General features: G+C 45.5%; 1 long non-coding RNA gene across 1 annotated transcript; it reads left to right on the top strand.

Moving 5' to 3' along the window:
• Positions 1–14,852: 14,852 nt before the first annotated feature.
• On the top strand, positions 14,853–21,733 carry LOC148113185 (uncharacterized). Its single transcript, XR_015728376.1, has 2 exons — positions 14,853–14,904; positions 20,347–21,733. It is a non-coding gene; the product is annotated as an uncharacterized LOC148113185 (long non-coding RNA).
• The last annotated feature ends 3,659 nt before the right edge of the window (positions 21,734–25,392 follow it).

Below are 25,392 nucleotides of genomic sequence, written 5' to 3'. Positions count from 1 at the left end.
CTCCCCAGGCACCAGAGGCCCTCTGGATGCTGGAAACGGGCCCATTTCTGGCCTTCCCAAACTTCTGGGAGGCCCATTTTTCGCCCTCCCCGAGCCTCCACCTGCATCCAAAACGGGCCGCGTGGGGACTCCTGGGAGGGGCGGGCAGGGTGGGCAGGGCCAGCCAGGAGTGGGATTTGGGGGTTCTCCGAACTGCACAGAAACTTAGCTAGAGGTTCTCCTGAACCCCTGCAAACCCCCAGCAGCCCACCCCTGCCCTTGTCTCTTCCTCAGTCATAGCAATTCCTCCCCCCTCCCTGCTCTGTTATAATCAGCCTAGCTCTTTGAATACTGGGTAAAAGCGAAACCCCCAATCTTGCTGGAAGCAAAATTATCACTGCCTAGTTGCTTGCCTGTTCATAGTTTGTGAAGTTTTCCCCTTTCTTTTTTTCCAGATAGAAAAAGATAATCCACCGTCAAGAGTGGTGGGTTGCCCCCGGTTCAGACCGGTTCTATAGAACCGGTAGTAAAACCAATGGGAGGCTCCGCCCACTGATCCTGATGTCATCAGAAGTGATCTGCGCATGCATGCAATCCCGTTGTGAACCAGTAGTAAAGGTAAGTAGAACCCACCCCTGACCGTCAACAACCTTTGGGTATTATAAAGACGTCTCGTATCTTGGCTATTTTTTTGTGTGTGTCTGTGTGTGTTGTGGAATTACGATGCTGCAGAAATCAGTTAAGGAATCTTTCTAGACTAAGTCATTTTTTTAAAAAAAAATCAGGGCAACCTGGTCTATCCAAACATGGGATGGAGCATGCTGCTTCCGCTTTTGCCTTTCAGCCCCAATCTGTCCCATATTTGGGTAGACCAGGTTGCCCTGATTTTAAAAAAAACACTTAATCTCTCCCCTGGTATAGCTGACGAAGCAAGGAGAGCCCATGGCTTAGAGGTTAATACATCTGTCTAATATGTAAGCAGCCCAGGGTCGAATCCCAGAAGGGTATGGCTAGCTGATGAGAGCTAAATACCTTGAAATAGATCTCTACTAGTCTCCCTTTATTTCTTTGTTGGTAAATATAAATTTAACACAATCCTCCGAGACCAGGGGTGTCAAACTCAAGGCCTGGGGGCCAGATCCAACCCACGGGGTGCCTAGAAACAGTGAAGGACTGATCCACAGTGACTCTGCCAGCGAAAATGGAGCTCGGGAGGGCCGCGAGCTCCATTTTCACTGGCAGAGGGTTGCAGAAGGCCGTCGCAGCCAAAAATGCAGCTTGGGAGGCCGCGGGAGACCCTTGCGAGCTCAGTTTCTGCTGGCAGAGGGTTGCAGGAAACTGTCACAGTTGAAAACTGTGTTGAAAACTCAATGAAATCAAGTTTGACACCCCTGTTCTAGACCCTTTTTAATTATAGTTGCTTGGAAAATTGAGGAGGAAATGGATCCAGCCTCATATCCTGTGCCACTTAGCCAACCTAGTCTGACCTCCGAAGCTGAATAGAGCCACCCTTGGTTGGCATCTGGAAGAGGGAGGGGGCAGCTTTGGAACACCAGAACGGCTGACTAAACTGGATAATTTCCCATGAGAAGGCAACGACTAATGATTTCTCTCCCATGCCCCCAAACTTTGCATAGATGGACTGTGTTACAGTAACCGTAGATACTTTCTCCTGTTCTGGCTCCATGGTTTTGCAGTACTTTGAAAGTCATGTCAGTTTTAGGGAGGAATTCCCATCTCTTCTCCAAAAGAGGATATTTGTAGCTCAGGGAGGAAATGAGGAGTCTCGGCTAACACTGATGTTATTACCTAGCTTGGTAATGAAAAGTCTGCAAAAAAACAACTAAGCTCAGAAAGCACTAAGGACCTCACAGTCTTCCTCCTCCTCCTCCTCCTCCTCCTCTTCCTCCTCCTCCTCCCCCCTCCTCCTCCTTCTCCATAAACCCCACTCCCTTCTAGCACTGATGATATTACCTAGCTTGGTAATGAAAAGTCTGCAAAAAACAACTAAGCTCAGAGAGCACCAAGGACCTCACAGTCCTCCTCCTCCTCTTCCTCCTCCTCCTCTTCCTCCTCCCCTCTCCTCCTCCTTCTCCATAAACCCTACTCCCTTCTAGCACTGATGATATTACCTAGCTTGGTAATGAAAAGTCTGCAAAAAACAACTAAGCTCAGAGAGCACCAAGGACCTCACAGTCCTCCTCCTTCTCTTCCTCCTCCTCCTCCCCTCTCCTCCTCCTTCTCCATAAACCCCACTCCCTTCTAGCACTGATGATATTACCTAGCTTGGTAATGAAAAGTCTGCAAGAAAACAACTAAGAGAGCACCAAGGACCTTTATTTATTTTATTTATTTGTTTAAATTTCTATACCGCCCTTCTCCAAATAGGACTCAGGGCGGTGCACAGCCTAAGTAAAAACAAAACATACAAAATTTAAAAAACAGTATTAAAATAATTAGATATTCTGGCCGTAAATTAAAACAACCCAATTTAAAACCAATTTAAAATTTAGCTCAAGCCAGCCCAGCTAGTTGAAATAAATAAGTTTTCAGGGCCCGACGAAAAATCCGGAGGTCTGTTATTATACGTAACTCCGGGGGAAGGTTATTCCAGAGGGTGGGCGCCGTCACAGAGAAGGCTCTCCCCCTGGGGGTCGCCAGCCGACATTGTCTGGCGGACGGCACCCTGAGGAGGCCCACTCTGTGCGAGCGTACTGGCCGGTGGGAGGCTATTGGTGGCAGTAGGCGGTCTCGTAAGTACCCCGGCCCTAAGCCATGGAGCGCTTTAAAGGTGGTCACCAACACCTTGAAGCGCACCCGGAAGACTACCGGGAGCCAGTGCAGCTCGCGCAGGAGAGGTGTCACATGGGAGCGCCTCGTCGCCCCCATAATCCCCCGCGCGGCTGCATTCTGGACCAGCTGGAGCCTCCGGGTGCACCCCAGGGGGAGCCCCATGTAGAGAGCGTTGCAGTAGTCCAGGCGGGAAGTGACTAGTGCCTGAGTGACTGTGCGTAGAGAGTCCCGATCTAGAAAGGGGCGCAACTGGCGTATCAGGCGAACCTGATAAAAAGCCCCCCTGGCCACGGCCGTCAAATGGTCTTCTAAAGACAGCCGTGCGTCCAGGAGGACGCCCAAGTTGCGAGCCCTCTCCGTGGGGGCGAGTGATTCGCCCCCAATAGCCAGCGATGGCGTCAGCTGGCTATATCGGGACGCTGGAAGCCACAGCCACTCGGTCTTGGAGGGGTTGAGTCGGAGCCTGTTTCTCCCCATCCAGGCCCGCACGGCCTCCAGGCACTGGGACATCACTTCAAGGGCATCGTTGGGGTGGCCTGGGGTGGAGATGTACAGCTGGGTGTCATCAGCGTACTGATGGAACTCCACCCCGAAGCCACGGATGATCTCACCCAGTGGCTTTACATAAATGTTGAACAGAAGGGGCGAGAGGACCGACCCTTGTGGCACCCCACAAGCAAGGTGCCTCGGGGTCGACCGCTGCCCCCCCGTCAACACAGATTGCGACCGGTCAGAGAGGTAGGAGGAGAACCACCGCAGAACGGTGCCCCCCACCCCCAACCCCGCCAACCGGTGCAACATGATACCATGGTCGATGGTATCAAAAGCCGCTGAGAGGTCTAACAGGACCAGGATAGAGGAGCAACCCCTATCCCGAGCCCTCCAGAGATCATCCACCAACGCGACCAATGCCGTTTCCGTGCTGTGCCCAGGTCGGAAGCCGGACTGGAGCGGGTCTAGATAGACAGTTTCATCCAGGTACCGGGGAAGCTGTTGTGCTACCACACTCTCAACAACCTTCGCAACAAAGCGAAGGTTGGAGACTGGACGATAGTTAGCCAAAACAGCCGGATCCAGAGAGGGCTTCTTGAGGAGGGGCCTCACAACCGCTTCTTTCAAAGCGGCCGGCAGGACCCCCTCACTCAAAGAAGCGTTAACAATCTTCTGGAGCCAGCCTCGTGTCACCTCCCGGGAAGCCAGTACCAACCAGGAGGGACACGGGTCCAATAAACATGTGGTCGCATTCAGCCGTCCCAGGACCCTGTCCATGTCCTCGGGAGCCACAGGATCGAACTCCCCCCAGATAACACTCTCAAGACCTGCCTCAGTCATCCCATCCGGACATACCCAGTCAGAGGCCAGCCCTTCCCGAATCTGAGCAATTTTGTCATACAGATACTGCACAAAGTCCTCAGCTCGGCCCTGCAAGGGGTCATCCCGCGCTTCCAGATGGAGGAGGGAGCGGGTCACCCTAAACAGGGCGGCCGGGCGATTATCTGATGACGCGATAAGAGCGGCAAAATAGCTAGATTTTGCCGCTTTTATTGCCACTAGGTAGGTCTTAATATGAGACCTCACCAGTGTTCGGTCGGATTCGGAGCGGCTGGTCCTCCAACTACTCTCCAGGCGTCTTTTCCGGCGCTTCATCTCCCTAAGCTCCTCGGAGAACCAAGGAGCTAGGTGAGTTCGGTGCCGGGTCAGAGGCCGCAAAGGCACGACACGGTCCAAGGCCCCGGCAGCCGCACTATCCCAGGCGGCCACCAGGTCCTCAGCCGAGTCATGAGTCATAGTCTCAGGAAATGGCCCAAGCTCCATCTGGAACCTATCAGGGTCCATCAGGCGCCTGGGGCGGAACCACCTGGTCGGTCCCGCCTCCCTGCGGCGGGGTGCAGCGGTTAGAAAGTCCAGTCGAAGGAGCGAGTGGTCAGACCATGACAAGGGTTCGATGACTATATCCCCTGTATCAAGGCCACTCGACCACTGACCAGAGACAAAAACTAAGTCCAGAGTGTGTCCACCCATGTGAGTGGGGTCATGAATTAACTGAGTAAGGTCCATGGCCGTCATGGAAGCCATGAACTCCTCCTCCTTCTCCCCTTCTTCTTCTTCTTCTTCTTCTCCTCCTCCTCCTCCTCTATAAACCGTACTCCCTTCTTGCACTGATGATGTTACCTAGTTTGGGCAATGAAAACTCTGTAAGGAAACAACCAAGCTCAGAGAGCACCAAGGATCCCCCTCATCTCTTCTGTACTTCCATTAAATATAATTATCATCTTATCTCCTTGAGTCCAACACCCCCTTTTCTTTTGCTACAGTCTTTTCTCATTATACATCCAAAATTAACCTAAGGCCAAAAAAAAAAAAAAAAAGCAACATTCAAAGTCCAGTGCCTGTTCCCTCTCTGAAGCCCTCTGCAATCTTTCTCCATTCGTCACAAATCAAACCGTTATTAGGAGCTCGTTTTTCATTGTTCTGCTGGTTACCTTCAGTTGAATCAATATTAATTACTGTGTATGGAACTGTAGCCTGCAAACAGAACACGGTGCAGTTTGAGATCTCTCTGGCTTTCCAGGGGAAGAAGGAAAGAAATACCTAACACCGGAGGAAGGCAAAAACGAGAGAAAGACATATGGTGATACACAGAGGTGGGATTCAGCTGGTTCGGGTGAACCGGGAGTAGCCACCAGGGCACAATCACATCCTATATCGCTGTGTTTTTGACACTGCATGCATGTGTGGACGGCGCACGCGAGTTAATTGCCGTGTTTTGTGATACCGCACGCATGCGCGGATGGCACACACGCACTCACATTTCCGTTGCTGGGTGAACCGGTTGTTACAGTAGGTGAACCCCACCTCTGGTGATGCAGTTAGTCCTTGAATAAGGACCACAATTGAGCACAGCATTTCTGTGGCTAAGCGAGACAGCTGTTAAGTGAGCTTTGCTCGATTTTACAACCTTTCTTGCCACAGTCGTTAAGGGAATTCACCTTCAGTTGTTGAGTCAGTAACCTGGTTGTTACGTGAATCTGGCTTCTCCATTGACTTCGCTTGTTGGAAGGTTGCCAAAGGGGATCAGGTGATCTCAGGACCCTGCAGCCATCATAAATATGAACCCATTGCCAAGCAACTGAATTTTAATCACATGACCATTGGGGTGCTGCAACGGTTATGAGTGTGAAAGGGGGTCATTGCAGGGGTGAAATGCTCCCGGTTCGGACCAGATCACCCGATCCGGTAACGATGGAGGTGGGTAGTTCGGAGAACCAATAGCAAAAAGAGAGAACCCCCCCCCCCATGCCCACAACCTCTTCGGCCGAAAAAATGCTTTTAAAAGTAAAAAAAAAAAAAAGCCTCTGAAGATTGCATGACTCAGCTGGGATCGTCAGAGGCTTTTAAAAGCATTTTTTCTACAACCTCAGAAAAAATGCTTTCAAAAGCCTCTGACGATCCCAGCTGAGTTGCCTGATCATCAGAGGCATTTAAAAGAAAAAAAGCCTCTGCCGATCAGGCAACTCAGCTGGGATCGTCAGAGCCTTTTGAAAGCATTTTTTTACAACCTCTTTGCCGAAGAGGTTGTAGAAAAATTGGTTTTAAAAGTAAAAAAAAAAAAATTGGCCACGCCCACCCAGTCACATTACCCATCCCCATCAAGCCACGCCCACAGAACCAGTAGTAACAAATTTTAGATTTCACCACTGGTTCTAAGTCAAGGTCTACTTGTATAACTGTCAATAAATAATTCAGATAATAACTGAATCACAAAGAAAAGAGAAGAACAAATAGGAATCAGAGAATTGGATTGATCAACTGCCACATTCTAAATAACTGTCCAGATCATTCCTATTCATTGTCCATTTAAAAAATAGTTAGGTTTTTAAGGAAAGATATGAGGGCTAGCACCATACATGTTCTCCATGGGATAACACACTTCAGGAGCAAATATGACCCACAGAAAAACCTGTTAAACATACCTGCTCAGAAAGTAAGTCCTAGCTTGATTTTTACACATGCGCCCAATATAAGCCCTACCCACAAAATAAGACCTAATTAAGACCCTGCCCACTCCATGGTGCATGGGTAAAAGTTAAGCTAGGGTGGGGATGGGGAAGTGGAGCTCTGGATCAATCCGTAGCTCTGTAATCAGCTAGAGAGGCCTTCAGGAAAGCCTTGCTGGCTACTGAAGATATGGGCCAAGCTGTGCGAGGCCTGGCTGCAACTATCTGAAGCCAAAGCAGTTCCTGAAGGCCTCTGACAGCTAAATAGAGGCCGGGGGCAACACACGTAAGTGAGGTGAGTCAGTGGATCCCCCCCCCCAAAAAATAAGACCTGGTGCCTTTTTTTGGTGGCAAAAAAATATAAGACAGGGTCTTATTTTCAGGAAAACACGGGTATATATATTTAATTTATTGATTATGAGAATTATTTGCCGCCCATCTTGTATCCAATGACTCTGGGCGGCTTAACAACAATTTTGCTCGTCGGTTGACCGGCAGGATTTTCAATCTGCTTGCAAGGAAGGATGGAGGAAGATGGCATGAAAAAGTTGAATTTGTGGTAGGATCACCATGGTTGACTGGTTGACTCCTTCCTGTGGCAAGGTTTTTTTTTTTTTGTTTTGTTTTTTTAATTTGATTTATATGCCGCCCTTCTCCAGAGACTCAGGGCGGCTTACAATGCGTTAAGCAATAGCCTTCATTCTTTTGTATATTTATACAAAGTCAGCTTATTGCCCCCACAAACTGGGTCCTCAATTTACCTACCTTAGAAAGGATGGAAGGCTGAGTCAACCTTGAGCCTTGGCGAGATTCGATCCTGCAGTAATTGCAGGCAGCTGGTCTTAATAACCAGCTTAATAACAGGGTGCCTTAGACTACTGTACTACCAAGGCTCTTATACAATATTGCCCATCTAGCAGGGTCCCTGCTAGTTTCTTGTGGGTCTTTATTTTTGTCAAGGATATCTTTTTTAAATAATAATAATGTAGGGTATAATTTGATTAAATCATCTCATTGGTGAAAGTGAAACCCTGCCACATAATTCAAAGAATAGACCGAGATACGGATCCAGCCAGGAGAGGGAAAAGACCATATTCCATGCATTTTTTTTTTGTCCTACCTGGCTTGAGGCCCATCGTGCATTTTCTTAAATATATATATATCTATTCTCACCCTATTTCATCAAAGCACTTAGCTAAAATGTTGGAAATCTCCCCTCTCGTGTCTTTTTACTTCCATTCCCCCTGTAAGTTATGCACGTAATTTCTCCAGTCTGTTCCAGATCCAAAAAGATGTTTTGCCAAAATGTAGACAGATTTTTCTGGGCTCTGCTCAGGGGTTGTAATCCTGCCAAATGTTTACCAACTCTGAATGTAAAACATAAAAAATCCTTGTGACAGTCCATATTTTGCTGCAAGATACATCAGCTTTCAGCACATTATTTGATTCCGTTCTGTTATGTCTGGATTAACGAAGAGAAGGACTAGAGGTGACATGATAGCAGTCTTTGCAATACTTGAAGGGCTGTCACAGAAAGGAGAGGGTCAACCTATTCTCCAAAGCACTGAAAGCATGAAAAGAAGTAATTGATGGAAACTAATCAAGAAGGGAACCAACCTAGGATTAAGGAGAAATTTCCTGTCAGTGAGAACAATTAACCAGCAGGGTGTTGGATTAGAAGTTCTCCAAGTGTAGGAGATGACCAGACTGAGCTTGAGGGAGGGGTCAAGCACGTCATCAGCCTTTAGTACCTTCATGACCACAAGAGATCAAAGTCCATTCGACCTTGAGTTCCATTGACACTTATCCATCATCAATTTGCTTTGACCATTAGTAGTTCAGACTCTTGTAGGGAGTGTTAACATCAGGCATGGGCTGCTGGGGGTTTGCAGCAGGGATTGCGAGAACCTCTAGTCAAGATTCTGTGCAGTTCAGAGAACCCCCAAATCCCACTCCTGGCTGGCCCCGCCCACCCCTCCCCTCCCAGGAGTCCCCACATGGCCCATTTTGGATGCAGGGAAGTGCAGGGCATGTGCGGAGGCTCAGGGAGGGCAAAAAATTGGCTTACTGGAAGTTTGGGAAGGCTGGAAACAGGCCCGTTTCTGGCCTCCAGAGGGCCTCTGGAGCCCGGGGAGGCCGTTTCGCCCTCCCAGAGGCTCTAGGAAAACCTCCGGAGCCCGGGGAGGGCAAAAATGCCCCCTCCCACCATGGTGCAGGAGGCCAGCTAGGCAACGCCCACCATAGCCATGTCCACCCAGCAACCAGGCAGAGAACCCCTTGCTAAAATTTTTGAAGCCCACCCCTGGTTAGAATGCAACAAACCTGCGTTCCTTTGAACCGCCTCCTGATTTCCTGTGCTTGACACCGAGTTCCCTTCCAATTCTTGTTATTCTGTAATTCTGTAATGAAATCTCCAACTCACAGGAAGCCAAATCTATTAAGGAGAAGTACAAATGAAGATTTAAAGAGACACATAGCATTATAGCGATGGGCAGATTGGTATCTTTTACAGGAAGGAATCAAAAGCAGATGAAATGTCGCTAATCCCAGGTTTCGTTTTGTTTTAATTTGCTGATTTATTTTGTAAGTCTTTGCAGGAAAGAGTCAAACTTGGCAACCATAATGCCTACAGATTTGGGGGGTTGTCGACTAATAAAAAAGAGCAAACCCCAATAAAGTAGAAACTGATAGAAATGATAGATCTTTCATCTCTTCATCCATCGCCTAATCTCCATATACCATGATGCAATGAAGGACATTTTGTGCTTTTATTCTAAGCTTCTTAAGATGTCTGGCTGGCTGCAGTTAGAAACCACGCCTTCGGCTTCTGAGATCTTATGCACCAAGTATCTCTCAGATAAATATGTCAGCATGTTTTCATCCATAACATGTATTGAATCCAATTAATTTTGGGATATAGCCCTATACATCAGTGAAAAGTCTGGATCCCTGTAGCCATACTCGCCAAGTGGCTTTCATGACACTTGAATAACAGAATAACGATGTTGGAAGGGACCTTGGAGGTCTTCTAGTCCAACCCCCTCCTCAAGTAGGAGACCCTATGCTACTTCAGACAAATGGCTGTCCAGTCTCTTTTTGAAAGCCTCCAGTGATGGAGTACTCATAACTTCTGAAGGCCATTCAGTTGCATTAACAGAGGGATTCAATCAAGATCATGTAAGGTACTAATGACACTCTATAAAGCCGTACTAAGACCACACCTAGAATACTGCATGTAGTTTTGGTCACCACACTATAAAAAAGATGTTGAGGCTCTAGAAAAAGTGCAGAGAAGAGCAACAAGGATGATTAGGGGATTGGAGGCTAAAACATACAATGAATGGTTGCAGGAACTGGGCATGGCTAGTCTAGTGAAGAGAAGGACCAGGGGAGATGTGATAGCAGTGTTCCAATATTTACGGGGCTGTCACAGAGAGGAAGGTGTCAAGCTATTTTCCAAAGGACCCAAAGGCCACACAAGGAATAATGGATAGAAACTGATCAAGGAGAGATTCAGTCTAGAAATAAGGAGAAATTTTCTGACACTGAGAGCAATCAATCCATGGAAAAACTTGCCTTCAGAAGTTGTGGGCTCTCCATCACTGGAAGCTTTCAAGAAAAGACTAGACAGCCATTTATCAGAAATGGTGTAGAGCCTTCTGGTTGGACTAGATGACCTACAAGGTCCCTTCCAACTCTTGTAATTCTATTCTAAATTGTTTCCAGTTATATTTGTCCAACGTACATTGATTCTTGTTCATGGCCCAGTGATTAAGATCCTGTCTTTCTTCCACATCTGATCTCGCCTTTCCTCTAATCATTGGAGGAATCTAATTCTTCTAATTGTTCTTCAAGTCTGTCAAGACAGATTAGCCCATTCTTGGAGATCTCTTGCATGGTTGCTGCTGAGGTGGGGAAGAAGGGATGATCTCTCTGGGTACTTACTGCGATGAGGAGTTAAATAATTGATGCATCAAATTAAGGAAATCAATGGGATGGCCACTATTTTTTTTTAAAAAAATAAATAAATATTAATCAATTACAATAGTTTTGCAACCAGGCTTGTTTGCCCCAATGTAAGAGGCAAATGCCTGATTAATAGTGACAGCAAATGAGCTAACAGGAGCAGAGAAGTAAATATGATCAGACGTACTAGAAAAGCTAAATGCAAAGGATGAATATTATTGTCATTGTTGCTGTTATGTATTTCCATTCCCTCTTCTAGTCTAAAGGTACTTCACTGTGTTTAGATATTTCACTTGAAGCAGTAACCAGATATAATTTGAGCTGATCTTAGTAAAATGAAATTTGACATCTGTTCACATGTTGTGGACGGACCATCAAAAAAAATCCCCTGTCACTTGAAATCGATATAATGTAATGTACAACACTACAATGTAACATGTAGAATTCCCAGACAAAATGTAGGCAAATCCTACATCGCGAAGCTGTTTTGATACAGAGAGAGAAATCTTTAACTACATTTTTTTTTTTAATTTGATTTAGATGCCGCCCTTCTCCGGAGACTCAGGGCGGCTTACAATGCGTTAAGCAATAGCCTTCATACTTTTGTATATATATTTATACAAAGTCAGCTTATTGCCCCCACAAACTGGGTCCTCATTTAACCTACCTTAGAAAGGATGGAAGGCTGAGTCAACCTTGAGCCTGGTAAGATTCAAACCTGCAGAAATTGCAGGCAGCTGTGTTAATTACAGGGTGCATTAAACCACTGTACTACCAAGGCTCCTATTGATGAAGAAAGCTAAAGAGGGTGTAAAAAAGAGCGGAGAGGAGCAGATATTCAGAAGGTTAATTCAATTCCTAATCAGGTTCCTAATCTAAAGCAGGTGTGTCAAACTCAAGGCCTAAATCCGGCCCATAGGGCCGGCCTGGAAATATCAAAGAACTGGCCCACAGTGCTTCTGCCGGCCAAAACCATTTTTGGCCGGCAAAGTATTGCTGAAGGCCAGGAGGCCGAAAACGGGCCTTGTGGGGGCTTTGCAGGGCCCTTGCAAAGCCTCTGCCAGCCAAAGCCATTTTTGGCTAGCAGAGTGCTGCTGGAGGCCAGTGATGCCAAAAATGGATCTTGTGGGCACCTCCGCATGGCCCATTTTTGGTAGGAAGAGTGCTGCTGGAGGCTGAAAATGAGGTGCAGGGGGCATGCATGGCCCCCTGCACCCCCTTTTGTTCGGCAATGTGCTGCAGGAGGCATCCGTCCCCTCTCCCCACCCACTCCCCACCCCCTGACAGCCCGTGGAGGAGAACTGCAATGCTGATCCAGCCCTCAAAGAAATCCAGTTTGACACCCCTGATCTAAAGAGATTTAACAGATTTAACAGATTAACGGAGTTGGAAGGGACCTTTTAGGTTATCTAGTCCAACCCCCCATCCAAGCAGAAGACCCTACACCATTTCTGACAAATGGCAGTCCAGTCTCTTCTTGAAAGTCTCCAATGATGAAGCTCCCTCAACTTCTGAAGGCAACTTCTGTTCCATTGGTTGATTGCTCTCACTGTCAGAAAATTTCTCCTTATTTCCAGGTTGAATCTCTCCTTGTTCAGTTTCCGTCCATTGTCTGGCTTTGGAAAATAGTTTGACCCTCTCTGGGACCATATTCTTTCTTTATTTGTGTCAGAAGCACCTACAAATGATAGATATAACATTCAACACTGAGCAGATGAAATAAGTATAAAATAGGTCATGGTAATATAGCCTGTGTGAAATATATATATGTAAAATAATAAGTAGAATTCAAACTAAATGACATTCGACAGCTTTTCCTCTTGCCAGTATGGGGACTTCCTCCATACATGTTGAGGGACATGGTATGGACCATAGCATGTATGAGATGGATCGTTTTTCTCCTAATCCTTATTTACCAAAGCACCTGAAGGCAGGACAAGAAACAATGGATGAAAATTAACCAAGGAGAGAAGCAACGTAGAACTAAGGAGAAATTTCCTGACAGTGAGAACAATCAACCAGTGGAAAAAAATTGCCTTCGGAAGTTGTGGGTAGTCCATCACTGGAGGCTTTTAAGAAGAAATTGGACAACCATTTGTCTGAAGTAGTATAGGTCTCCTACGTGATTGGATTAGATTCCCCCAAGCAGGGCCATCTTAACAGCATTATGGGCCCTGGGCAAAGCAGTGTACTCGGGCCCCTACGACAACTACTCACAGGAATAAAAATGTAAATGGTCGATAAAATTAAACATATATTTATCTGTGCTAATTTCTATTAATGCATGTTAGTATTAATAAAAAATGCAATGAAATGTAATAAATATGTTCCTGTATTTATATGCTACAAGGTGCATTGAAGGGTTAACATACACAGATTAGTATGGGGCCCCTATGCTTGTGGGGCCCATGGGCAAGTGCCCATCAGACCCATGTCTTAAGACAGCCCTGCCCCCTAGGTCCCTTCCAACTCCGTTACTATTACCGATTGTCCTTTGATCTTCCTACCGTGGTGTGCAGTCTATTTAGCAATTTCCATACAGGAATATATTCAACACGTCCCATTCTCAATAAAAGCCACGTGCTTAATTTTGCCCAGAAGATGGTATTCTAGGCCCCAACCAGTGATCTAATGAACATTCTTCCTTAAAATTAAACAAACAAACAAACATACTTTAATGGTGTGAGCAAGCACTGCGTTTTCCTTTCTCTATCAGCAAAAAAAAAAAAGGGGGGGGGAGAACAGAAAGAGCGTTGTCAGCGACAAGATGGAAACTGTGTGTTTTCTGAAGCATGAGATAGGAGCCCAGAAGGCACAATTGACTTAGCAAACAGAAATAGTTACATGCCACCGAGCCAGATTCCATCACTATGCAGGAAATCAATTAAGCAGTGCCTTCCTTAAACAGGATTTTGGAATCTGTAGATTTCCTCTTCTCAGTCTTTGAACCAAAATCTTTAAAAGGAAGTTCTGCATCTTTGATCAAATTACTTTTCAAGGTCTTTTTTTAATTATTTTTTTAACTTCAAGTTGTTTAAAGTTCTTGGTTTTAACTTAGCCAGAGACCATGCATCATCTTAATGAAGCCCTAGAGGATAGGTTGACAAAGTCATGGATATATTTTTATTTAAGAAGATCTCATGTCAGTGTATAAGTAACACAGGTTAGACTACCATATTTTTTGGACTATAAGATGCACCGGTGTATAAGACACACCAAGATTTCGAAGAATTAAATAAGAAATAAAAGTTTTTTCCCTCCCTGGCCCTCAGGAGCACTCTGCAGGCCTCCCAAACCCTCTGCGCGCCCTGTTTTACACAAAAACAGGCCCATTTTTTGCCCATTTTTTCCAAACATGGGGGCGTTTTTGCCCTCCCCAGCCTCCAGGAGCACTCTGCAGGCCTCCCAAACCCTCTGCGCACCCCATTTTTCACAAAAACAGGCAAAAAATGGGCCCATTTCTGCAAAAAACAAGGCTCGCAGAGGGTTTGGGAGGCCTGTAGAGTGTTCCTGTGGGTTGGGGGAGGGCAAAAATGCCCCCATTTTTGCAAAAATCAGGCGAAAAATGGGCCTGTTTTTCGCAAAAAATGGAATGAGAGGGGCGGGGCTTCGGGACGCAAAAAATGGTTATATTCGGTGTATAAGACACACCAATATTTCCACCCTCTTTTGGGGGTGGGGGGGAAGGTGCGTCTTATACTCTGAAAAATATAGTAAATATGCCATGGCTGCCAAAATTGGGATTTCCATTAGAGGGCAGCAAAGAGATTCAGAAAGCTGTAACTCTTCACTGCCCTCTAGTGGGCCTTTGCTATTTCTCTCTCCCTCCCTCCCTCCCTCCCTCCCCCTCTGTCTCTCGCTCTCTCCCCTACATATTGTACCCTTGGGAATTATAGATATTAGAAAATGACAATTCATGTATATTTTTTAATTTAGAAGGTCATCTCTTTGTCCTTCTCCCAGATCTGAACATGTTGACAAAGGAACATGCTGTTGCTATGCTGATTGCAGTAGTTCATTCGCATTACAAATATGGCAGATATCCAGTCATTGTGTGCACAGCTTTGAAGGGCTGCCAAGGATCTCAAAGAGAAGCGAGGCAGTTTTGCCCCAGCCCAATGGAGATGAATAGCTCCTCCACTTGGCTTGAGAAAGGCAGCTTCGGCAGGTGAGCAGAATCCACTCCCTTTGCCATGAGAGAACCTTCTGAGGTAGGTCAACCTGATTGTGATGCGCTGTGAAGTAGCATCCCCAACATACAGTAACAGAATAACATCTCTCTTCTAAGGTTTTGTCAGAAGCGATTCTGCAACTTCAGACAAAATGTTGGAAGGGACTTTGGAGGTCTTCTAGTCCAACCTCCTACTCAGGCAGGAAACCATATATCATTTCAGACAGATGGTTGTCCAATCTCTTCTTGAAAACCTCCAGTGATGGAGCGCCCACAATTTCTGGAGGCAATACCATTCGACTGATTATTTGTTCTAACTGTCAGGAAATTTCTCCTTAGTTCTCGGTTGGTTTTCTCCTTGATTAGTTTCCACCCATTGCTTCTTGTCCTGCCCTCAGGTGCTTTGGAGAATAGCTTGACTCCCTCTTCTTTGTGGCAGCTCCTAAGATATTGGAACACAGCTATCATCTATCCCCTAGTTCTTCTTTTCATCAAACTGGACATACCCAGTTCCAGCAACCGTTCTTCATATGTTTTAGCCTCCAGTCTCCTAATCGTCTTTGTTACTCTTCTTTTCACTCTTTCTAGAGTCTCCACATCTTTTTTTCATTGTGGCGACCAAAACCGGATGCAGTATTCCAAGTGTGGCCTTATCAAGGCATTATAAAGTGGTATTTACACTTCACGTGATCTTGATTCTGTCCCTCTGTTGATGCAGCCTAGAACTGTGTTGGCTTTTTTGGCAGCCGCTGCACACTCCTGGCTTCTATTGTTTTGGAGAATAGGTTGAGCCCCCTCTTCTTTGTGGCAAACCCTTAGACATTGGAACATGTTATTGGAACACAGTACGTCGACATGTATGCAATATGCATCGGTCAAGCCTGTTCAAATGTAGATTCATTTCTTTCAGGGTAATGCTAAGGTTTATCATAAGAAGATAAGCTTTCGGATCAGACCCCTGGTCCATCTAGTCCAGTACTCTGTTCTTACAGTGGCCAACCAAGCACACAAGGAAGCCATCTACTCTTCCAGCAGATGTCTATGGAGATTCTCAGTCATCCAGTTCATGGTTGTCCCAAAGGTGTTTTTTTTCAAGAGGCAACTGGACTTTCTGGTTTTTCTTTTGAAGATGTTTTGCTTCTCATCCATTCTGAAGAAGCTGAAGAAGCTTCTTGGATGAAAAGCGAAACATCTTCAAAGAAAAACCAGAAAGTCCAGTTGCCTCTTGAAAAAAGCCCCTTTGGGACTTCTAGTAGATGATTTCCAGAGGTCATCATACCACCATTAAAGCTAAGAGTCATTGATTCCTGTGGCCTTCATTAATTAGACCTACCTGTTTTTGAAGCCAGTCAAGTTGGCATCCAGCACCATGTTTTGGGTTAATAGTAATACTACTCTAGCACCGCATCCCTAAACAGCTCCTCTATGGTGAACTGTCTCAAGGAAAGCGATTGCACGGGGGACAAAGGAAGCAATACAAAGACATGTTGAAAGTCTCCTTCAAGTCCCTGGATATTGACACCACCTCCTGGGAAACCCTGGCACAAGATTGATCAACATGGCGCCCGCTGATCCACCAAGGCTTCCAGACATTTGAAGACAGAAGGACAACCATAGCTCAAGAGAAGCGAGTACGTTGCAAAGCCAGAGCTGCAAATGCTGCAACAGTGGTGCCCACACCTGTCTGCCCAACATGTGGCAGAACATTTCATGCCTGCATAGGTCTTACCAGCCACCTGCGGACACATCGTGAACAGCCCACAACCTGTTAGATGTCAAAGTCCTCTTTGAACATGATAGACAAACGTCACTCTAGCACCACTCCAGACATTAGCATGCACACAGATACCATGTTTTCCCAAAAATAAGACCCTGTCTTATATTTGTTTGAACCCTGAAATAAGTGCTTGGCCTTATTTTCGGGGATGTCTTATTACTTTGGGGTGCATGGAACAAGATGGGGTTTCTCTTGCTGTCTTGTCTTACCTGATTTCCAGCTCTGTCTCCCTAACCCTAACCAGAGGAAATAGCAAGGACTGCCTGTTCATGCGTTTAAATATTTTCGGGGAGAGTTTTTTAACGCATGCGTTCAAAAGTCCGATTGGGCTTATTATCAGGGGATGTCTTATTTTAGGGGAAACAGGGTAGAGACACAGATATAATGGCTAGTAGCGATTCATAAACAACTACTTCCTTCTTTGTCCAGATTGGTGGTCATATTTATTTAATGTTTTCATCCCCAGCTAAGATCTCAGAACTATACAGATGAAGTTGATGTTTGGTCATCTGTTTAACGTATGTGTGTGGTGGTGTGGTGGGTGCAAACCTGACCAGATCTGGAGTGCAAAATTCCAGACTGCCAACAGATGTGGACTAAAACCAGGGAAAAAAAACAAACAAACTCCAACCATTTCCTACCTGCTCTTGAGCACTTGTATTTTTGCACCCCGGATTTGGTCGGCTAAACTTAGAGACAGATCCTTCAAAGCTTTCTGACGCTGCCTTTTATCCAACCTAAATAATTCAATATATTCAGGCAATGTGATGACCTCCTTGTTCTTCTCTAGACCCAGCCCAGATAATGTAGGAATATATTGAAAATGCAACTGTCACTAACAAATTCTTGAGAGAAATGTTGAATGATTTTATCTGCATTTAATGAGAGTTGTTCCTTGGAGGGGTAGAGACGTCTGCACAATAAGAGGCACGTTTGCTGTACTGTAATTCAGTTTTGATTGTGTTTTGGACCATTACTGGAATTTTCCTTCCTTTCCTGAAATATGGTGTGGATTCACTGAAGTAAAACTGCACGTGTACAACAACAGTTCATTTGTGAGGTGATCGGAGAAGTGGTTCTGTTCATCACCCAGGGAGTCAGTTTGTGTCTTTTCAGTGAATGATGCTCGGCCGTCAACTGTCTTCGAGGCTAGATGGCACTAATGAACATTGTCATGACACAAAATCAAACTTAATTTCATTGGGTGCAAGACAACCGTGACTTTGGCTGTTAAAAAATGATCTTGTTCGTATACTCGTAGGGTTAAGATGAGGCTGGGCTTCATGTTAGTGTATCGTTGCAAATAATACAACCATGGCTTGCAAGAGAAATGCAAAGCAGCCTGCCCAACACACAAACACACACATATACATTCATCTGTCAAAAAGCCATTTTGAAAAGCTAGTCAAGGTTCTAAGATCAAAGGTGGGAAGAAGTTATGTTACACTAGCAGAGTACAGGAACAACAAGGTGAAGATATGGGCTTTAGGGCAGAGGTGGTATTCAGCCGGTTCGTACCAATTCAGGCAAACCGGTAGCGGTGACTGCAGGTGAGCCCACCCACCTGCCCCGGTGTAGTGCCATCCTATTTAGCCATGTTTCCGAGGATGGGCGCGTGTGAGCAAAGTGCATGCACGGAAGACCAGGTGCATGCACAGAAGGTGCGCATGCGAAACGAATGTGTGCGCATGTGGCAAACCAGTGGTAAAAATATGTGAAACCCACTGTTGCTTCAGGGCCTTGTTTACTTAATTTTAATATTGATTTTGTGTGTGTGTGCAGTTTATCTAACAAAGGAGCTGAAGGTCATCTATCACTCTAGAGTCTTACTAACCACAACTTTCAGAGGGAAGCACTGCAGTTTGATAACCATTTGTATCTAGTGCTACCATATTTGGTCTGAAAAAATGGAGGATGTATTCACCTACCATCCAGTACTTGATTGTATGTTGGCAGCAGGGGTGAAAACCAGCAGGTTCTGACAGGTTCTGGAGAACTGGTAGCAGAAATTTTGAGTAGTTCAGACAACCGGCAAATACCACCTCTGGCTGGTCCCAGAGTGGGTTGGGAATGGGGAATGGATTTTGCAGTATCCTTCCTCTGGAGTGGGGTGCAAATGGAGATTTTGCAGTATCCTTCCCCTGCCATGCCCACCAAGCCACGCCCACCAAGCCACACCACGCCCTCCAAGCCATGCCCACAGAACCGGTAGTAAAAAAATTTGAATTTCATCACAGGTTGGCAGTCTAGATATAGGAGTTGCACAGGTAGTCCTTGACTTATGACCACAATTAAGCCAAAATTTCTACTGCTAACACAACACAACAATTATTGATAGCAAAGAGTTCCCCAGACCTCTTTCCTGCTGATTTTTGTAACCCAAGTACAGTGGTTTTTGAAGTGTGTGTGGGTCTTTTCTTCTTGTATTATCCTATCAAAGGATTTTTCAAACTTAACTGAGTTTATATAATAAAAAAAAACCCCAGCATATTGCAAGATTAGACAAATGAAAAGGAATTGGGATTATTATACCGGATTGTCCTGTAGTACCATGAACCTGGAAGACACTTCGATGCATTTTTTTTAGACATTAACAATCTGTATTTGAGAATGACTGCCCAAAAACATGACGAAACCTGGCTTAAAAACAGTCACTGTGAGAGGGACTTTGGAGTCCTGGTGGACGATCACTTAAACATGAGCCAGACATGTACAGTAGCAGCCAAAAAAAAGCCAATACAATCCTTGGTTGTATAAACAGAGACATAGAATCACAATCACATGAAGTATGAGTACTGCTTTATAAAACCTTAGTAAGACCACACCTGGAATACTGCATCCAATTCTGGTCACCACATTACAAAAAAGATGTTGAGACTTTGGAAAAAGTGCAAAGAAGAGCAACTAAAAGGATCAAAGGCCTGGAGACTCAAACATATGAAGAACGGTTGCAGGAACTGGGTATGGCCAGTCTGGAGAAAATAAGGACTGGGCGGGGGGGGACATAATAGCAGTATTCTAATATTTGAGGGGCTGCCCCAAAGAAAAGGGGGTTAACTTATTTTCCAATGTACCAGAAGGCAAGACAAGAAACAATGGATGGAAACTAATCAAGGAGAGAAGCAACCTGGAATTAAGGAGAAACTTCCTAACAGTGAGAAAAATTAACCAATGGAACGGCTTCCCTTCAGAACTTGTGGGTGTTTCATCACTGGAGGTTTTTAAGAAGAGACTGGACAGCCAAACTTGACTGAAATGGTATATGGTCTCCTGCTTGAGCAGGGGGCTGGACTAGAAGACCTCCAAGGTACCTTCCAGATCTATTCTGATTGATTGATTGATTGATTGATTGATCCACTTTTGTACCGTGAGTTGTGAAATTGGGTAGCATGTTTGAGTCAATGCAGGCTGTTAAATTTGACATGTATTTTCTATTGATCAAATTGCTATCGATTAGCATCATTCTTACTACACCAGTCAATCATCCCAGCTGGAATAAGTATTACCAAGAAGCTTTCAGAAGGATCTCATTTGCTTTTAGGTGGGCTAACATGGGCTTTGTATTCATCTATTTTTGGTTTCAACCACACAAACCAAAAGGCAGTTAAGCATTACTTAATTTGTTTGATTTTTTTTTTCCCAATCTGTTTTTTTTTCCCCAGGGGACAAACAAATCCATCATGGCACCGTTAATCAAATACTGAAAATGTAAGATGGGGAACCAGACAAGAGATTGGTATATCCTAAGGGGACAATGACCCTGTCCTACTTTTTCAACCTTAAATTCACTGGATACATTTCAGGCTCCAGTTTTCAGAACCTGTTTGTTCTAGTGATTAAGGTACTAGGCAAGAAACCAGGAGACTGGGAGTTCTAGTCCTGCTTTAGGCACAAAGCCAGCTGGGTGACCTCACTCTCTCTCAGCTTTAGGAAGGAGACAATAGCAAATGGCTTCCAAAAAAAATCTTGCCAAAAAGTAAAAGGACTAGTAGGCCAGGTAGCTGCCCGAAGTCAACAGTGATTCAAAGCCATGCACATTATTTTTATTATAAATGTATTAGCTTAAATATTGATTTCTAAAATGGATATGTGTTGTGGCCCTCCTGCTGCCAGCAGAGCTGGCGGCAGACTAAGTCAGGGCTCTGGAGCCGCATGTGGCTCTTTCACCCCTCGGCTCCCTGTCATTCAAAATATGCATCACAACTGCCAATGTGCGACACCCGCCAGCACGTGATTTATTGAGCTTTTCAAACCCCGGTAGGCCAACCATGGATAAATCCAAGAAAAGAAAAGTTTCAGAAGAAAACAGAACATTTAATTCAACTACATATGCTAGTTTTGTGGCCACTCAAGAAATAGTCAGGCACGGGAAGGGTTTTGTGGCTCCCGGTGTTTTCTTTTGTTTGCAAAATGGGTCCAAATGGCTCTTCCAGTGTTTAAGGTTGCAGAGCCCTGGAGTAGAACAATGAGGAGGTTGGGGAAGAACTTGGGCCAGTTCTGGAACTTGGGGAGGGCTCTGATGAATGCTCAGCATCAGACACAGAGATAGAGCCAGGGCCATCCGGCATTTCCCAGCCAGAGAGGCAGCTGCCTTTGGAGTCAGAGATGAGTGAGGAGGAGGAGGAACAGCTGGAGCCTGTTCCAAATGCACGTATGTGCAAAGCAGATAGGAGAGGTGAACAACGGAGGACAAGGAGCCAGCTGGGGAAGCAAAACAAACATGGACGCTGACTGGTCCCTCCCTGGCTGGGGAATAAATAGGAGGAAAAGGGAGCAGTTTGATTGTCGCAGACAACCGTTCGCATTTCTGGAAAGTTTGTTCCTTGTGCAAGACAAAGACTGCCAGAACTGAGGTTTGTCTATTTCTCTGTTTGAACTGACTTTAATTTGCAGCCTCCTGGCTGGAAGCTCACAACTTTGCATTTATCATAACGAGCTGATAAGGACTATTGTTCCAGTTAACTCCTTGCAGGACTCTTTCCTGGATTTTCTGTTGGTGAATGCAGTTAATTCCCAATGTGTAAATAAAGAGGGGTTTTTCTTTGCGAAGGAGTCTGTTTCTTGCTTCTGCGAAGGCTGGGTCAAGAACAATATGATACTTTATTTTTTCCAGGAATACAAGGCAACTGATATGGAGGCCTCCCTTCGCTCTAATAGTGATTGGGTGGAGAGAGGCAGCGGTGAAATCCATTTACCTTCGCTACCGGTTTAGGTGCGCTCCTGCGCAGGAGCACGAGCACACTACACGCGCATCCGCAGAAGGTAATGATGTCCATAATGACGTCCCAGTGGGTGGGCGGAGCCTTCCGCCACCACCGCTACCGGTTCGTTGAGCCAGATAGAACCGGGGGGATTTCACCGCTGGAGAGAGGGAGTTACCCAAGCCCACCCAATGAGTTTTGTGACTGGAAGGTAGTTAGAACCTGCACCTCCCCTAACCTTTAATCATGTGTCACACCTTTACGATCAATATTTCAATGGAAGATGAGGAACATCTGCCCTGTGGTTAAAATTCAACTTTCACAAGCTTTTAGATAGCTTGATGAACAGTAAGCTATTATAAAAGCTATCATATTTGAGCTGCAAACTTCCAGAGGGCTGCCAGAGGGCAGCAAAGAAACACGGAAGACTCATTGCCATCTAGTGGCCATCCATATCTGTGCAGCTCCTATTTGGCTGGCCTAAAGTTGCAATATCGCACCACTTGGAAGATCACACTGTGTCCTCCCATCCCCCCACTGCCAATCCTTTTGTGATGCGTGCTTCTGTATGCTTTGTGCATATATCGAATATACCAGGGGTGAAATCCTCTGACGTCTGCTACTGGTTCTGTGAGTCTGCTACCAAGCGCACGTATGCGCGCCTGATGCACGCCCGTGCAGCGCTAAAACATTTTGAAGCCTTCCGAGTCTACAAAGGTAAGTAGAACAGCGAGGGGGGGCAGAAATTCGCTCTACCACGTGATTTAGATTAGCTAGAAAGCAGGAAATCCGACGATTCTAGCTAATATAAATCGTGCGTCACAGCTGATCGTCACCCAGCTGATCATCGGAAATACCGGTTCACCCAAACCAGTAGCATTTTTTATTACTGGTTTGCCCAAACCGGTCCGAACCGGTAGCATTTCACCCCTGGAATATACATACATTGGCTATTGTATGGCTTCTGGAATGGACTGTTCTCTCTGTTGTAGAAGAGTTTGTGGTCAGTTTGGAAAAGTTTGAAGATCTCCTACCTTACTTGGTGACTTTTCTCGGGTTTTATTAAAGGAGGCCATCATTGAATGTTTGACAGCAGTAAGCCAGGGACAAAGGTCATATTTCCATGGAGATACGGTTGCCATCTGTATTTATTGGCTACTTGCCAGGCCCACAGTCTAATTGTGAGAACCAACGGTGACAATAAATGCACCGCAGAGTGAAGCGTTGTGGATTGGAGCTTGCTCTGCAAAATACAGGCAAGAAACAGAGAAGTAGAGTCAAAATCGTGGAATCAAAATCGTGGTAAGGGATGTTACATCAGCACCAGGAATTGATTTGCGAAGACCCAAAGAAATGTGCGATTGTGTGTGTGTGTGTGTGTTATTTTAACCCTGCATGAAAACAGAACATTTCCCCAGTGCTTGCTCAACTCATTATGGGCAGAACGAGTGGAAAGCTATCCAAAGCACAATCAATTTCTAATTAGAGAATCCACCCCCCCATCTCTTTCAACCCCAGGGTTTGATTTCAAAAGGTTTTCCTCATTCTGTAAACTGCGAACCTTCTTGCATTAATTAAGCCATCTCGGAGCTGGTTGATGTCCTGATATGTTTAAGATAGATGATAACTGCATTTGAAAGGGCTGGATTTTTCCACCAAGGAGTAAACCGTCAGAATAGAGCTGGAAAAGACCTTGGAGATATTCTAGTCTAATCCCCTGCTCAAGCAGGAAACCCTATACCATTTCAGACAAGTCTCTTTTTGCAAACCTCCAGTGATGGAGGACCCACAACTTCTGAAGGCAACCCATTCCACTAGTTGATTGTCCTCACTGTTAGGAAGTTTCTCCTTAGTTCCAGGTTGCTTCTCTCCTTGATTAGTTTCCAACCATTGTTTCTTGTCCTGGCCTCTGGTGCTTTGGAAAATAAGTTGACACACACACCCCTACTCTTCTTTGTGGCAATCCCTCAAACCGTACATTTGGAAATTTTTAAGGGTAACTGCAGTCCTAATAATACTGGAGTGGAAATCCTCTACTAGATGGTTCATTGATTCCAAGAATTAAACAGGAACAGAAGGAAAGTCCATGTTTCAGCTTGAAAGGCACCAAGATGACAATGCTGGGCACGCACACCCAATGAAGCATGGCATCAAAGAAAAGACAGGAAGACAAGCAAGCAATGGGTAGACTACTAGGAAATGCCTGGAGAATCCAGCTGGCTTGAGGGGGAATTGTGCAAGTGTGTTTGGGGAAGTCACCCAGCTAGGTCTCAGCTGGAACCTTTCTCCTCATTTTGACAACTGGTAGCTTAAACAGTAGAGATTATTATTTTTAAAAAAGATAACTTTGATCTTTTTAAAATACCCCCCCTGGTGTGTAATCTCACCTTTATTTTCTCTTTCTCTAAAATACAACTTAAAGAAGTAGCACCCAACCACTACTATGCCTCCTTTCTTCTCCTCCTTCATCCTCAATCTCCTCCTCCTCCTCCTCCTCCTCTTCTTCCTCTTCCTCCTCCTCCTCTTCTTCTTCTTCCTCCTCCTCCTCCATCCTCCTCCCCTCCTCCCTCTTTCCTCCTCCTCCTCCTCCTCCTCCTCTTCTTCCTCTTCCTCCTCCTCCTCTTCTTCTTCTTCCTCCTCCTCTTCTTCTTCCTCCTCCTCCTTCCTCCTCTTCCTCCTCCTCCTCTTCTTCTTCTTCCTCCTCCTCCTCCATCCTCCTCCCCTCCTCCCTCTTTCCTCCTCCTCCTCCTCCTCCTCCCTCTTTCCTCCTCCTCCTCCTCCTCCTCCTCCTCCTCCTCCTCCTCCTCCTCCTCCTCCTCCTCTTCTTCTTCTTCTTCTTCTTCTTCTTCTTCTTCTTCTTCTTCTTCTTCTTCTTCTTCTTCTTCTTCTTCTTCTTCTTCTTCTTCTTCTTCTTCTCCTCCTCCTTCTCCTTCTCCTTCTCCTTCTCCTTCTTCTTCTTCCCCTTTCTGCCTCCTTTCTCCTCCTCCTTCATCCTCCTTCTCCTTCTTCCCCTTCCCCTCCCCCGCCTCCTCCAAACCACTATTACACCCCTCCACTTCCTCCTTCTTCCATTTTCCTTCTCTTCTTCCTTCATCCTTAATTTATCTTTCTCCTTCTTCATCCACAGTTCTTCCTCCTCCTTTCTTGGTCTTGCTCTGATGATACAGTTTGCCCTGAATTATGGCGCACTGGCACATTTATAGGGTGATTTCATCCACTGATTTATTTAATTAATTTCATGCTTTAATATTATGCAGGGGGGACATGACAAAGTGAGCCATTAACTATTTCTGCTAGCAATAGATCTGGATGAATTTCTTTGGCGAAAATTTATAGGAAATATTGAAAGCGGATTTCTGGCATCCATGCCAACAGGATGATATTGAAAAGAGTGAACCCGGCCAAAGTCTGTTTCATGCCTGGAATCAAGAAAGTTCCTGTTGGCAACAGTCAAGATTTGTGCATTCTCCTTTGGGGGTCTCCGGAGTCCTTGAGATCTGCAGTTCA

This window comes from Pantherophis guttatus, chromosome 6, assembly GCF_059756535.1.
Source record: "Pantherophis guttatus breed Tessera chromosome 6, ASM5975653v1, whole genome shotgun sequence".
NCBI classification, from domain to species: Eukaryota; Metazoa; Chordata; class Lepidosauria; order Squamata; family Colubridae; genus Pantherophis; species Pantherophis guttatus.
This window is presented reverse-complemented; position numbering and strand designations above follow the sequence as displayed.